The sequence below is a fragment of the Budorcas taxicolor genome, chromosome 13 (genome assembly GCF_023091745.1).
Source record: "Budorcas taxicolor isolate Tak-1 chromosome 13, Takin1.1, whole genome shotgun sequence".
Classification (NCBI taxonomy): domain Eukaryota; kingdom Metazoa; phylum Chordata; class Mammalia; order Artiodactyla; family Bovidae; genus Budorcas; species Budorcas taxicolor.
In genome coordinates, this window is record NC_068922.1 from 61,533,115 (window position 1) to 61,549,892 (window position 16,778).

Here is a 16,778-nt window from a genome sequence, read left to right on the forward strand (position 1 = left end):
AGTGCTATTGTGCAATTCTGATGGCATGCTAGTGGTTTAAAAGCATGGAATGAAGCTGCCTGGCTTCAAATCTTGGCTCTGCTGCTTCTAAGTTGTGTGCCACTGAGTAATTTGCTTTACCTCTTTGTGCTACAGTTTCAGCATCTGGAAAAGTAGGGTAATAATAGTATCTACCACCCATGGCTGTTGTGAAGATTTATTATGCCTAATACATGTGAAGTGCCTGGCAATTTTGGTAAACGTTAGCTATTGTTATTTAGGCTATGTTAAGGAGAAGGCAATGGCACCCCACTCCAGTACTCTTGCCTGGAAAATCCCATGGATGGAGGAGCCTGGTAGGCTGCAGTCCATGGGGTCACTAAGAGTCAGACATGACTGAGTGACTTCACTTTCACTTTTCACTTTCATGCATTGGAGAAGGAAATGGCAACCCACTCCAGTGTTCTTGCCTGGAGAATCCCAGGGATGGGGGAGCCTGGTGGGCTGCCATCTATGGGGTTGCACAGAGTCGGACATGACTGAAGTGACTTAGCAACAGCAGCAGCAGCAGCAGCTGCCTAAATAACCTGAATTAAAACTGAACTGAACTGATGCTTTATATTCTAATGATGGTTAGTGAATGAATAAATTAAAGCATATGCTGATGATACTAGGTCTTGTCAACTTCACAAGGTCACTGAATTCATGAAACAGTAGCTGTCATAGTATGGTATAAATGTCACTGTTACGGGGTTACCCCAGGAACCAGTAATCCCATGTCAGAATGGATTGCAAAGAAAAACGAAAGATGATGGTCAGATGCCAGGTCTGGTTGTCCAACTCCCAGTTCAGTAAATGTTTACCAAATCCCTATTTGCCAAGCATGTGGGGCATGTGGAGATCAGCCCCAACTCCACATTCTTCAAGGACCTCGGAGCTTAATTTGCATGTCGCTAGCATTTGAATTGAATTTTATGTCTTTAAGTGAGTTCGTGTCTTGTGTCTTCCCCTCCTTGGTGTAAAGGTGTGGATTCACATCTCTTTGTGTCCTTAGGTTTCTGTTGGGTGCCTGGGCTAGAAGTTTTGGCTTGCTCTCTAAGCCCTTTATCCACTGATTTATGGGTCTCTGAGAAAGAACCTTCTGTTGTGCTGGTTTATAATACGGTGCCCTCTTTATGGTGCCTAATGGTTTACAAGAATGCTTAAACGTGTCTTCACTCATTTGGTCTTTCAGTAACCCTGTGAGGACAGGAGGGTGCAGATTGAGATTCCCATTTTACAGTCGAGGGACTTGAGGTAAGAAGCCAGGCTGCTAGTAGGTGGCCCATTTCACGTTGACCTCCAGGCCTTCTGACTCCAAGTTCAGTGCTCTCGCCCTACTGGCTCAGTTTCATTCACTTGCTGAACACGTGGTGTGTGTCCGGTGCAGTTCTAGCCTGGAGCTGTGATGGTAGAGAGGTAGGTGAGGTCCTTGCTCTCATGCAGCTTCCATTCTAATGGCAGCAGCAGCAGAAGAAACCGGTAAATGAATGGAAATAAGTACTCTGAAAACAGTAAAACAGTGTGTTGTAGAGAGTAACTTCTCCATGGGGGTGCTGCCACTTAAACTGGGTGGTCCAAAAAGGTTACTCTAAGATGATGATATTTTTGCTGAGATTTGTGGCCAGCCATTTGAAAATGGCAGAAGAGCAGGGGTAAAGCCTCTGAGGTGGGAATAAGGTTGGTAAATTCTGGGAAACAAAAGAAGACTCAGAGTAGCCGGAGCAAGTGGACATGTCGGGGATGGGTGGGGGTGAGGCTTCAGGTCGTGCAGGGCCTGTAGCCCAGAGCACGGAGGTAGGCTTTTATTCCAGAAGCAATGGGAAAGCACTGAAGGCTTTAAGAAGGAAGTGATATGATCTGTTTTGTGTTTTTTAAAACTCACTTTGGCCTCTGTGGCCAGTGAATTTTAAGAGGTATAAGAATGGCAGCCTGAACAGTCGTTCAGAGGCCAAGTGAGAGGTGATGGTGGCTTTCTAGGGTGTTGGCAGTAGAGATGGCATAAGAGGATGGATTGGGGATGTGTCGTGGAGGTGAAACCAGCGGGATGGTGGTTGAGGGCAAGGAATCATAGATGATTCCTGGGTTTTTGGCCTGATCAACTAGGTAGATGTTGGTGGTGCCATCTGCCTTGAAAATGATAAGACAGCTTTTTGGTAAGGTGCCCTGTGTGGAAGAATTAGCTCTGGTTCCTGTGAACCCTTGGAGGAGAGGCACAAGATATAAACATCCCACTTAGAGCCTCTGGGGAGGAGATCCTACAGGATAGACAGCCAGGTGTGTCTGTTTGAAGCCTCCTCCAGGACATCAGAAGCCCTACTTTTCTTGAAGTCTGGCTCTTTGCCAGCTTCTGGAGGGGCAGGTGCGGGCTGTGCCAGAGCAGTGCCCATCTGTTTCATTGCTGTTGGCTCTGCTGTCCTAACTCAAGATCTTTGCTGATGAAGGTTTCTGGGGGAAGGCTGGCCAACTCTGGGAGACAGAATGGAATCACTTGTGAAGTTCAGTGCCTCAAATGGCCACAGTCTGCCTGCCAAAGTGGTTCTTTCTTGGCCATCGAATGACATTTCTAAAGTTTCAGAGCTTTTGATTTGGGAATCCCTTGAGAAGCTGTTGTGTTCTGCTAGAATTCCTAGAGCATCCTTGAATGGAGTATCTCTTCTGAGCAGGGGAATTTGAGCCTGCTTTTCATTTATGCTAATAACTGTCTCGGTAAATTTAGACTTCACAATGTTGTAGATTCAGCACTGTGAATAGTAAGACTAATAATTTACCACCTCCGCTTGTCTAGCTTTGTTTTCAGTTTAGAATGCTCTTCCCTCCACATTCTTGTGTACTGATGTTTAGTTAGCTGAGACCATGTGGCATATGTATTTTACCTAGTTGACAGATGAAGCGCTCCGAGGGCATTCATTTTGGTCAATAATATTAGATACTTGGTAGGTGCAGGGCTAGGTAGGTCCTTGTTGGTCCAAGGCTGTTCTGTATGATCAAGGCACCCATGTGCCCTGAGAGCTTATTAGAAATGTAGAGTTTATGTCTAGATATAGTCAACCTGTCTGCATTTTACCAAGACGTGCCCCCAGGGTGTTTTCTGGGTACATTAAAGCTGGTGATGCATCTCTTCAGTAATAAGTCACAAAACTAGGACTTAACCAAACATAATGATAATAAAAGTACAGGCTTCCCTTGTTTTATTGTGCTGCATTTTTTACAATTTGAAGGTTTGTGGCAACCCTGCGTTGTCAGGTGATGGTTAGCATTTTTGGGGGCAATAAAGTATTTTTAAATTAACAATTGCATGTTAATTAAACAATTACATTGTTTTGTTGGACATAATACTCTTGCACACTTAATAGACAACAGTATAGTGTAAACATAACTTTTATATGCTCTGGGGTACCAAAAACTTTGTGTGACCTGCTTTATTCCAAGATTTGCTTTATTATAGTTGTCCAGAGCCAAATCTGCCGTATCTCCAAGCTATGCCTGTAACAGGAATAGCTCACGTTTATTGATCCAAATGCTGTCCTTTCTTTACACGCCTTGTCTCGTTTAGTCCTTACAGCAGCCTGGTGACTGAGTACTGTGATGAATCCCATTTTCCAGAAGAGGAAAGTAGAGGCACAGAAAGTCAGATAACTTACTCAGGCCTGCTGACTCCAGGTCCACTGCCCTTCCAGCCCCTCCTTGTTCATCTGTTTTTCAGATGGGCAGCACCTCCCTGACGTCTCGTCAAAGGCCTTTCTTTCCCTTTTGTACCCGGGTGACTAACTTCAAGTGCTGATGAAGGCAAAGTGACTTCATAGAATGACTGAAGAAATCAGGGGAAAAACCCTTGGTGTTTGAATATAATTCTGGATGTCAATTACTTGACTGACAGGCATCAGGCAGATAACCTGATTAGTGAGATAGGCCACCTCTCCCTCTTCTTAGCTCTAACTCAGGCCTGAAACATGAAGCGGGTAGGTACTGTGAGCTTGTATTTTGAGTCATTCAGGCCTGAACTGCTTCTTGATTCTGGTGATAACATCAGTACCAATGAGGAGAAGCTGGCTAAAGTCCTGTGCCACCAGCGAGGACTAATTGCAAAAGATTCCCTTTGTTGAGCCTCAGCTCTCCCTGTCTGCTGGGTGGGATTTTCCTTCCAGTATCCCCTTATCTCCGCAATCTTAGAAAGAGTTCTTGATCAAAGCCTGTACCATCGCAGGAAATTCTGGTGTGAAAAGGCAGTGGGATCTGGGTGGAGACGAATTATCAGCACAATTCTGCCATTTGCTGTGTTACCCAAGGCAAGTAACTCAGCGTCTTTGGCCCTCAGGATCTGTATAGTCAAAATGGACATGGGATCGTCTTTCAAGGCTCTTCCAGCGCTGCCTGAAAGACAGCTTTGAGTTGGGTAATCTTTTCCTTTTCCGTGGTGACTTGATGCAGTGCTTTCTCCCAGGCCTTCCAGGGTGGGGCTTTGAGAGCTCTGTCTTGGCAGTCAGAGATCCTTACCATCAGCTCATCTTATCAGCACAGACATCTGCATTGCTGCTTGGGATGTTCTTGGTTAAGGCTCAGTTAATCTTGGTGACACACTGTCTCCTCACTTTGTCACACTGATAGGAGATGGAGAGCTCTTCACACACAGGCACATCTATCTTTAGCATGCTGGTTTATTTAAATCATAGTTTGCATTAGAGAGCATCAGTGATAATTGTGGTGGGTGTGGTTTTATTTTTATAATTTTTGGCAAGATATTTGCAGCAGTTGCATTTTGTCATATTTGAACATAGTATATAAATGGAAGTGGGTCCAAGTGAAATAGAAATTGTAATAGATTCTTCGGAGCTGAGACTGGACATGCCGTTACCCACCGTGGGGTCCTTAACATCCGCTTCAGCACTGGTTTCTGGAAAGACTTGCTTTGAGGCTTTCATGTGTGAAATAAATTAAACAGAGTCTAAATCTCATAGTACTGTCTCCAGCTGCATAGGGGACTGTAGTAAGCATTACTTTATAACACATTTCAATAACCTAAGCAAAAAAGTCTAGCTAGTAAATCATAAAAGATTCCATCCAGATAAGATAAAACGTCAGCTTGAGTTACTTAAGATAACCGCAAGAAGATAGTTCTTGGTGGAAATAGTTACTGGTTTTGCAAGGTCTGCAATAGCAGGACAGATTCTAGCCCAAGAAATACATGGTGCTTTTCCCTCCTTATTTCTTCAATTTTGTCAGCATTTTAAAAAAATATTTTTCCCCCCTAACTATAAAAATAATTTCCACTGAGGAAAAATGAGGAAAATCCTAAAGATTGACTAAGATTCACCCAGAAATAACTACGGTTAAATCATCTTACTGTCCAAAGGAAAATGCATTCCTAAATGTGTTTTATCTCATGGATATGCAGTTCTTACCTATTTCCCTAATCACTGTCATTTAGGCTGGTTTCAGTACTTAATTCTATGAGTAATGCTACAGTGGACATCTTAAAGATTATCTTTGCATAAACTTGTATTTATGTTTCTTATGATGTTTTTAAAACTAAAACAATGTTTTGGTTGCAGCGGGTTTTCTGTGCTGCTCACAAGCTTCCTCTCGTTGCCGAGAGCGGAGGCTCCTTTCTGGCTGCGGCACTCAGGGTTCTCACAGTGCTGGCGTCTCTTGTTGCAGAGCACAGGCTCTAGGCAGCGGGCTTTCATAGTTGCTGTATGTCACGTGGAATCTTCCCGGACCGGGGATCAAACCCACGTCCTCTGCATTGGCAGGCGAATTCGCATCCACTGTACCACCAGGGAAGGCCAAGTTTTTTTTTTTTTTTTTTTTTTAACGAGGATCTTTTTTTTTTTAAGTTTTTATTGAACTTGTTACAGTATTGTTTCTGAATTTTATGTTTTGGTTCTTTGACCTGGAGGCATATGGGAACTTATTTCCCGGACCAGAGATTGAACCCGTACCCCCTGCAGTGGAAGGCAAAGTCTTAATTAACCACTGGACCCCCAGGGAAGTCCCCTCGTGATTTCTTTAAACTGGATCCTTTCCTTGTTGAAAAAAAAATGTAATTGTAAAGGCAGCCTTCTAAATAATGTTTTCAACAAGATAGTGTCTAAACAAAGTTGAAAAGGCAGCCATTAATGGTTTACTGGGGAGGGATTACCTTTAAAAAAGGTATTCTGATTCAGTTTCAGCTTACTGGTCCACTTGCAGATGTCTTTTCAGATAGTTGCTCTCAAAGTGTATTTCCAGTGTTGCATTTGGAGATGTTCATTTAACATTTCATAACCATTTTTCCGTATTTTCATGTTTAGTAATTATGAGCTAGTAAACTTTCCCTAGCAGTGGGCACTGATGATGTTTCTGGCTTTTAATAATCACATATAGTGCTGTGGTGAGCATCTTTGCTTCTCTGCCAGCCTCATAAGAGAACAGTTCTAAATAAATTAGTTTAGGGAAAGTTAGAACTTTATGAAGTTCAAAAGGAAAACTGTACCTTTTCCTTCTTAAAATTTTATTAGGACCCTCTAAAAATATCTTTAAAAAAAAAGCGTCATGAGATGTAATTCACATACCATAAGGTATCTCTTAATAACTTTTGTCAGCCTTCTTTGCTGTCTCCTTAATCTGTTTTTCTTTCTTCTTTTATTTAATTATTTGACTGTACCAGGTCTTAGTTGCAGTTCACAGATCTCCGATCTTCGTTGTAGGATGCGGAATTCTTAGTTGTGGCATGTGGGATCTAGTTTCCTGACCAGAGATTGAACCTGGGCCCCCTGCATTGAGAGCATGGAGTCTTAGCCACTGGACTATAGTGAAGTCCCTGTTTTTCTTTTTGATACAGAATTCCTTGTGAATACAACTCAGAACATGAGACTTTAACATTTAAACCCTTCATTCTCTGAATAGACTATTGGCTGGTGATTAACCAGAAATACTGTATGTACGTTACCAGTTTTGTGCAGTGGATGAGCTGTGAGAGCAAGCATGTCTTTATGGAATCAGGCAGTGAACCATGATATTTTTGATGGACTTCCAGAGAGGAATTTTTAAAATGTAGCCAATTCATTATATTACTGAAACACCCTGTGATTTATGGGATATTCTGTTTGATCAGCTTTGGAAACTGTTTACTATAAAGGTAGCATGTGTATGCAGCTTCTCTAACATGAATGTACACACCAGAATCACTAGAGATGTTGGTAATGGGACTCTGATTTTGAGGATTTAGATGGCATTAGATTCTAGAGGTTAAACGAGGTGGGATGGGGGAGGATTTTAGGTGACACTCCGATACAACATCCTAAATTCTGTTGAGTTGACACTGTGAGAGTTATTCCTTCTGAAACTCTTTTGGCTCTTCTGACTATGTCAAGAAGAGTATTTGGTTCCAGTCTTCCTTAACATGTGCTGAGTTCCCTTTCTAACCAAGGGAGATCAGTTCTGGGGCCTTAGATAAGCTATAGTTATTTAGTTTGAATTTAGTAACACTGTTGTGTGTCATTATATGTATTTTCAGTTACCTTCCATTTACAAGTGATACTGGTTTTCCATTTATGGTAGTGATAGAAAGTTTCTTATAAAAAGAAATGTGTGTTAAAAGTAGATTTAATGCAAAACCTTAACTCAGTAATAGTACAGGTAGTGCATGGATATGGCAAAAACTGACATTTAGGACATGCTGGTGCGGAAAAAAGGCCATGAACTTTGGAGCCAGGTCGCCCTGGTTTCTGCTTACTTTGCTGCTGATTATCTCAGTCTGCCATGTTGCTTCTCTCTCCAATCTCCAAGGTTTTTCACTCCCGTAAATTGGGTCAGGGCAGAGGCACCTCCTGTAGGCCAGGCATCGTCATGCTTGTCCTTCTCTGATCCTCACACAACCCCAAATAGCCGGGCATTCATGATAGTCCCATTTTGCAGAGGAGGAAATAGGCTCAGAGGGGTGAGGGAACTTGCATGGAGTCCCAGAGCTGGGAATGGTTGGACTGGGTTTCAATCCCTGGTGTGTCTGAACCTCTTTTTTGTTATTCCAGGCCACCTCCCTCCTTCAAATACAGAATTTGTTGTGGCTGTCTGCCCAGCTGCCTGGCTGTCTGATTAAAAGGACAAGTCATTGTGTACACCCATCATCACTACAACATTATTGACAATAGCCAAGAGGTACAAGTAGCCCGCATGTCCATGGCCATATCCATGGATAAAGAAAATATGGTATATGCTACAATGGGATGTATTTAGCCTTATAAAAGACAGAGATCTTGTCACATGCTACAATACAGATGAACCATGAGGCTGAATGGTGGTTTCCAGGGGCTGGGGAGACGGAGGTGGGGAGTTGCTATTTGATAGTATAGAGTTTCAGTTTGGCAAGATGAAAAAGTTCTAGAGATCTGTTACACAACACTGTAAATATCATTACTGAACTGTACACTTAAGACTGGTTGCGAGGGTACATTTTATAATAAGGTGGGTTGTTTTTTTTTAACCACAGTTAAAATTTTCTTAAAAGTTAAAAAAAAAGTGCCATTGGTCAGAAGGCAATCTGTTTTTTCTTCCATTTTGGAAACTCTGAAGCATACATAAAAATCGAATAGTGGAATGAACCATGAACCCATTACCCAGCTCCAGCAGTTATCAGCACATGGCAGTTCTGGTTCACCTGTGACCTTTTATCCACCCCACTGACCTCACCCCTGATTATTTTGATTCCAGATAGCATGTCACTTTTATCTGAAAATGCTTTTGTATCTCTTAAGAGTAAGAACCTTCTTTAACAAATACCGTTTTTATACCTAAAAAGTAACGATAGTTCCTTAACATCAGGGTTTGAAGTTTCTTGATGGTCTCATATATTTTTAATAATCAGCTTGTTCAAATCAAGATCCAGAAAAGGGTCCTACTCAAGGACCAAATGTTGTATTTGGTTGATTAAGTTTCTGACATCACAGTATGAATTTTAAGCAGAGAGACTGTTTCATTTCTTTGCTGGATCAGTACTTGGAACAAGAAGTTCCTGGCAGGCAGGCTCTTCCAGCTTCATAGCTTAGTGGTAGTTCAGAGCATTAGCCCTGAACGTCAGGGTTGTGTGGACGGTGGGTGCCCTGTGGGTGAGAGGATAAATGGTGTAGTCAGGAGAGTGGGTAAGACCGTGCCCTCTGTCAAAAGGACATGCATAGCTTTAAACCTCTAGCAGTAACTTCTACTAAGAACCTCCACATATAGTTAAAGGTATATTCATTCGCGTTGTATGCTCAGTCATGTCTGACTCTGCAACGCTATGGAATGTAGCCCACCAGTCTCCTCTGTCCATGGAATTTTCCAGGCAAGAATACTGGAGTATTCTTTTCCTCCTTCAGGGGATCTTCTAGACCCAGGGATCAAACCCTCATCTCTTGCATCTCCTTCACTGGCAGGCAGATTCTTTACCATTGAGCCACCTGGGAAGCCCAGTGTTCAGGACATTCACGGCAGCATTGTTTGCACTAACCAAAACCTTTTGCAAAGACCAAAAACTCTTGGAGTTTCCCTCAGTGGGGAACTGATCAAATACATTATCAGGCAACTGTGCTGTGGTATCTAAGCAGCTACTTAAAAGGTAGGGACAGGGGTGAGGGTTGGAGGAATGGGAGATTTCTCTAAGATCTATAAAGTAAGATAAAGAATGATGATATATACTTACTTACACCTCAATTTTAAAAGTGGGGAAGCAATGTTTATATTAGTTAAGATATATTAAGCATGAATATATCATATATTAATGTTTGCATGTGCTTCAAGTATCTCCCCAAGGGTAGGAGGAAGATTTATTTGTTCACTGTATATACAACTTGAATTGTTTTAATCTCTGCATATATTGATACACATGTATATGCATGTGTATATGTTTAGTAAGTTTAGAGTTTTTCAGTAAGACAAACCTGGTTTTAAATCCTGACTGTACCATTTAACTGCTGTGACCTTGAGCCAATAAATTTCTCTGAGCCTCCCATCCTTGTTTTTAAAATAAGGCTAATACCTATTCCTCAAAAGGTGATTTTGAGGATTAGAAGAGGTATATACATTAAGTGCTTATGAGTCGTGACTATTGAATACAAGGAAGCCCCAGACCCACATTGATTCTGAATTAGTGTCCCCTAGACTTGAATATATTTTTTATGAATGTTTCGGTTTCTTTGCCTCTTTTCCCTGCTAGATAAGTGCTTTCTTTGTTTGCCTGTTGGGGTCATGAAATGACGGAGCTCATGGCAGCAATTTGAATTTGGGGCAGGCATTTGTGTAATCACGTTTCTTGTCTGTGACCTTTCCAGGTTTCTTTCCAGATAAGTAGTCTGTCATCTTAAGACACGTAAGCTGAAACCAAGGTACTAGACCTTTTTCCCCCAAAGAAAAAATATTTTTATTGCCATCTCCCTGCTTGATTGTAAGAAACAAAATACACATACTTATCACAAAGCCCAAAGAAAGCAAAAACAGTAATTTGCAAGCTCACTCCCAGAGATCAATATTATTTGCCTTTCTTGAGGGTTTATTATGCATCTTGGACTAGACTGAGCATTTAACATTTATTAGCTTACTTAGTCCTTATAACAGTTCTTTATGGTAGGTGTTGTTACTTAATTCCATTTTATAGAAGAAACTATGACAGTGTAACTTTCTCAAGATGTTATAGCTGAGTAGCAGAGTAGAATTTCAAATCCTGACCTGCTGAATGTTCAAGTTTATGCTTGAATGGTGTGTCTTGTCTTTGCAGTTTCCTTCACATCTGTCTCTGCACTTGTGCACGCACATGTAGACATAAATTGCATCATAGTAACTGTCCTGTTGGGTAGCCTGCTTTTTCCCTCCCAACAAGATGTCATGAACATCTTCCCTTGTATAAGTAGCTAGAGGTTTATTACCATTCTTAATGATTGCATAATTTCCCATTGTAGAGATAAGTCATAATCTAACCAGTTCCTTATCAATGAGTGTTTAAGTGGTCAGAGATGCAGTTGAGATAAACATAAAGGTGTATGTACATCTTGCACATTTATTCAGTTATTCACTGATGGCCTTAAAATAGTAGCAAGAAATGGAGTTGCTGTTTCAAGGGAGTATTACATTTCAAGTATTGCATTTCAATGTTTATATATATATATTTTTTTAGCATGTGTGACATGCAGGATCTTAGTTCCCCAACCAGGGTTTGAATCCATGCCCCCTGCAGTGGATGTGTGGGATCTTAACCATTGGACTGTCATGGAAATCCCTTCAGTTTTTTGATATTGATTGCTCAAATGCCCAAATAATTTGTGCCGGTTTGAAATGCTGTGCCTCTTATATTACTATAAGAGATAGTTTGAAAGTGTTTAGACAGAGCACTCAACTGGCTTACAAAAAAAGATCCCCTCATGTTTATAAACAGTGCCTGTAATAACAGAATATATATTATTAGTCTGTTATTTTGATGTCTTTGTTCTGAATGCCTTTTATGGCTGAGGCTACATGGCACGTAACATTGACATTAGAATGTTAAAGACTCCATGGCTGTAGACCTCATAGAAGCTCTTTTATGACACTTCCCCGTGAAGTGGGAACAAGTAGCTTTACTCGTAGGGCCCTTGTTCATTAGTTAAAACATTCTATTCCGTTCTATTCGTGGTGGTCAGTGAAAGTGGATAGATGAAAGGAAAATGAGTTTTAACATCTGGATATAGTTTAGTTAATTTCACAAAAATTTTCAATCTTTTTTCCTCCCCTAATTTGATTTTAAGACTGGGTAATATATTTACATGATTCAAGAGGTATTAAAGGATATACACTGTAAAGCCTCCCTTCGGCTCTTGGCTTTTAGCTACCCAGCTCTTTACAGGCAACCAGTGTTGTTATCTGGCTCTTGCATATTCCTCCAGATGTATTTTATGTACATAGAAGCAGATATAGAACTATTCTCTCAAAACAGATTCCATGTGCTTTTAAAAGTTCTCCAGGCAGGGATGTTATTTTTTCAATTGGAGATGAATAATCTTGTTTTGAAAATTGTGTAATTCCCATTTTGTTAACTGGCTGTCATGGGAACCAGAGACCCGGAGTTGAGCTTGCTCTCTTGATGTTGGTTTAGGGATTGGCAAACAAGGAGTCCTGATCCTTCAGAACAATTAACAGCAGTTGCGAAAGAGTCGTGTTGATGGTGATGAGGTGGATACAGAGTAGAAACAGCTGCTTCCGCTGAGAGAAAGCTGCACATGGACTTGGTTTGGGCTGGTTAATAGGGCGTCACTTTTATCTTCTTGTCTGAGTGTTGTGGTGCTTTTCTGCTGGGCTCTGTGATCTGTGGCTTGGGTTGCCTTTCAGACACTCTGAGTCCTTGAACTCCAGGCCAAGCAGTTGGCAGGTGTTTACCTGATCTGAGCTTAGAGAACACTGCGTTGAAATGCATCCATTAAAAGTGTATCGGTATGCACTATGTACCCACGGGGTACCCCTCCTTGCAGGGCTGTTCCTGCAAGGAACAGTGAATTGCCAGACCTTTATTTTTTCCCCACTTAAAGATACCACATGCTTGTTAGAGAAAATTTGGAAAATATAGAAAGGTTGAGGGAGCAGGGAAAATCTCCTATATGTAGTCCCATCTCACAGGGTGGACCACTACTGCTGTTTTGATGTGTGTCTTATTTTTATACAATTGTGATCACTTGTATTTAATTTTGTAAACTGCTTTTTCATTTATGCTAAGCATATTCCATGTCATTACAGAGCCTTGGTAAGTGTCATTTAAAAAGATGGACCAGCATGACAAGGGCTTCCCAGGTGTCACAGTGGTAAAGAATCCGCCTACCACTGCAGGAGGCACAGGAAATACAAAGGACACGGGTTTGATTCCTGGGTCAGGAAGATGCCCTGAAGTAGGAAATGGCAACCTGCTCAAGTATTCTTGCCTGGAAAATTCCATGGACAGAGGAGCCTGGTGGGCTACAGTCCACTGGGTCACAAAGAGTTGGACATGACTGAGCGTGCATACATAAATTTGGTCATAGACAGAGATGCCTACAGGAGCCAGGCAGGAAGTGTAAATGAGCAAAGCATGCTGGGAGTGAGACAGTAGGAAGTGTGGGTTGGGGAGGATTGGGTGGCTGGGCCCATCATTGGGTGGCTGAGCTGTCATTCAGCTCCTATTGCTGGTGCTTGGGGCCTGGGCCAGGGGCCATCAGGATATTCCCATTCTTCCAGAGAAGCAGAAATCCTGTCTATTTTAATGTGAAGTTGCTATTGGTTTTTTGTTTGTTTTAGTTTTTTTTTTTTTTTCAGAAATCTTAAACATTCAGAGAATAATGTAGGAAGCAGAATTGACAATCGTTAATGTTTTCTTATTTGCTTCAAGCCTCATAACCTGCTTCTATTTGTTTTTAAGAGAAATGATAAAGTATTACAGATAAATTAAAAAATCCTTTACATTTTTTTGTTCCATTCTCTACATTTCACTCTGTCCAGTTTTAGCAGGCACTATCATAAATTATTGTATATCCTTCTATTCCATTTTTGGGGATACTTACATATATATAAATGCAAATCCATGAACCTATTGTTTTCTAATTTTTTAGTCATTGTCATTCTGTAGCTTGCTTTTTCACTCAGCCTGTTTGTTTTCTTTCTTTCTTTTTTTTAAAAAATATTTATTTGGCTGTGCCAGGTCTTAGTTGGCATGTGAAATCTTTATAGTTACAACATGTAGGATCTAGTTTCCTGACTAGGGGTCAAACCTGGGCCCCCAGTGTTGGGAGCACAGAGTTTTAGTTACTGGACCATGAGGAAAGTCTCAACCTGTTTATTTATTAATGTAAATATATGTAACTAATTCAGAGTTGACAGACTTTTTCTATGACAGATCAGGATTTTAGGTTTTGTGGGCCACACTGTCTCTGCTACAGCTACTCAGCTCTCCTATTTTGTAGCTAATGCAGCCATAGATAGTATGTAAGCAAAGGGATATGGCTGTGTTCCAATAAAACTTTATTTACAAAAACTGGCTGTGGGCTGGATTTGGCCTGTGGGCTGTCGTTTGCTGACTCCTGCTCCAATTTATTCCTTTTAAATACTGAATAGTATAATATCTGTAGCATGAATGTATGATCTTTTATTTTTCAGTTCCTCTATAAATGGATGATTAGGTTGTTTCCAGTTTTCTACTATTGTAGCAGTGCTGCAGGAAGCATCCTTTTCTATGTTTCCTTGTGCTGCGTATGTGCAAAGGTTTTTCACCAAGGCATATACAGATATAGAGGTAGAATTGCTGGGGGGTTTGTTTTGTTATTTTTTTTTTTAAACAATGATTGGGCCAAGTAAAAGTGGCTTCAGGTAGAATGTGACCAGTTTGTGACCTGTGTTCTAGAATCTCTATAGGAAGCCGATAGTTATGATCATCCAAATCCACCCCTAGTTCTAGAATTTGTTGTGGACTCCTTGACAGCACAGGTGAGAGGGCGTGAATCCAAACACGAAAGATTCTGGGAGAGAGTGGTTGCCCTGAGAAATGTGCAGCTGATTTCCTCAGTGGACAAAAGAGATGAAGCTGGACAAAGACTCAGTTTTTCGCGTGTAGTATCTATTCTGATGGTGGTTGTTAACAATGGGATGACAAGTTCAAGCAGAGGAGGTGTTCGGGGTGAAGACGCTGAGCTGCTGACCTGTGGTTTCTCCTTTCCTGGCAATGCTGTGAGTTCCTTTAAAGATTTATCACTGTAATTAGACAGACCAGAAGAAGGAGGAGGAAGGTAATAAAGACTATCAGGGCATCCTTCCAAGAAAACCCTCTCCTTTGAGGAGGACCCACAGCAAGATTTTAAGCTCTGGTGGCAGGAAATTAAATTAGTCCATCTTCCTGAAGTAATATGTCAGTAGTACATGACTAGTTCAGCCAAGCTCAGTGAGTTCAGAAAAGAAATGATGTTCTGTGTTCCAAGTCAAGGAGATTTAATTAAGTGGACTCAGACTTTGGGAATTCCTTCTTTTTAAAAGCTTTTTAAGGTTACTGTGGGTCATTATCATTCCTTTGTTTTTATTGTTTTGGAGAACTCAAAAATATACAGGGCTGTAACAGAAGCAGCTGAACATCAACATCTCTGCATGAAAGCCTGCTGCAGGCTTTTTAGTTTTATTAGAGAGGCTTGGGGTCACGTTTTCATAGGTAAAACCTCTCCCCAGGTATGAAATGCAGAAGAATCGGTCTTCTCCAGTGACCTGTTCCCCATCCCCCTCTTCTGTTTCTTATTCCTTGGAGTCTCAGCTCTTGTCTCACCATCCCATGTGCTACAGCAGAGGCCTCCCCAAAGGAGGCTCTGGGACCTGGGGTTTGGGCTTGGCACCTAGAGAGCTTTTAGGCCTCTGTTGAAGTGGAGGGAGAGACAGTCAAGGGATCAGCCATGGCTGTAGCTTGGGGGCCATTCCCCTGGAAAAGAAAAGGAGACCTAGCAACCTGGCCATTCTGATATCTGATTCGAAGCATCCGGCGAAATTCTAGTAGCTTCTAGAAGGTGATGAATGAAAGGCTGCCTTTTACATAGTTTTCTTTAAATGACTTGATATTTACTTTTAACTGAACATTCCCTGGAGAAGGAAATGGCAGCCCACTGCAGTATTCTTGCCTGGAGAATCCCATGGACAGAAGAGCACGGCAGGCTACTGTCCATGGGGTCGCAAGAGTCGGACACGTCTTAATGACTTAGCGACTAAACTGCAAACCACTACAGTTGAACATTGATTAGTTACTTGGATCTAAATTTGAACTGATTTCTTTTTTTAAAGGATGATGACTACAAATTGAACAAGAGAAAATATTAGTCTAGTGATAATTAATGCATAAAATTAGGCTTCCCTGGTGGCTCAGCAATAAGGAAGCCACCTGCAATGTTGGAGACTGCCTGCAATGCTGGAGACACGGGTTCAATCCCTGGGTCGGGAGGATCCCCAGAGGAAGGAAATGGCAGTTTTCTTGCCTGGAAAATCTCATGGACAGAAGAGCCTGGTGGGCCACAGTCCATGGGGTCACAGAGTCAGACACGTCTTAATGACTAAACCACCACCATCACCACCAGTAATCTTCGGAATGCCCCTCTGACAAGGGTTTTGGATGCAACTGTTGTGGCTTTTTTTTTTTCTTTTTTGGCCATGCTGTGGCATGTGAGCAAAAGTTCCCCACCAAGGATTGAACCTGTACTCCTTGCAGTGGAAGTGCTGAGTCTTATGCTTGGGACAGCCAGGGAAGTCCCTGTATTAGTTAGTTTTAATCTGACTATTTTAGTTCAGAAAGTATTTCCACCTTTATAAGTAACTGTTTGTCCGACAATCATCCATAATGAAGGAGAATTATCCCTGTTTTACAGATCTTACAAAAACACTGATGCAGGGAGGCTAAGAGGTCTTGTGGTTCTTCATTCTTAGAGAACATTATTTTATTACATGTAACAATTAGAAGAATTATGAAAAGTAACTTCTCATGTTTCCACGTGCTTACTTACCGACAGAACAATTTTTATGAAAGATCAGTGAAGGAACATAACAACTCTATTTATTAATTGGCAGCATATATTCCTAGAGTGACTCATTACGGCTTCACATTTTTCTGCCTTTTGTTGGCAAGGAATAGGTCAGTCTCACAACTCGATGAGTACTATAATTCGTGTTCTACGTATCTATCAAAATTATAAATGCATATATCCTGTGATCCAGATAGATTTTTTTTCCCATACATGAAAGGATGTGGTCCTAGGTTTTTATAGTAAAATATCAGAAACAGCTTAAGTGCT

The 16,778-nt window shown here is 41.3% G+C and overlaps 1 protein-coding gene across 1 annotated transcript in view; it reads left to right on the plus strand.

The window, feature by feature from the left end:
* The first annotated feature begins 1,228 nt into the window (after nt 1-1,228).
* Nucleotides 1,229-16,778, plus strand: part of KIF3B (kinesin family member 3B) — a 32,698-nt gene continuing 17,148 nt past the window's right edge. The window contains exon 1 of the mRNA XM_052650961.1: nt 1,229-1,275. The gene's annotated coding sequence lies outside the window, so the exon portion shown is untranslated. The remainder of the gene's footprint in view (nt 1,276-16,778) is intronic.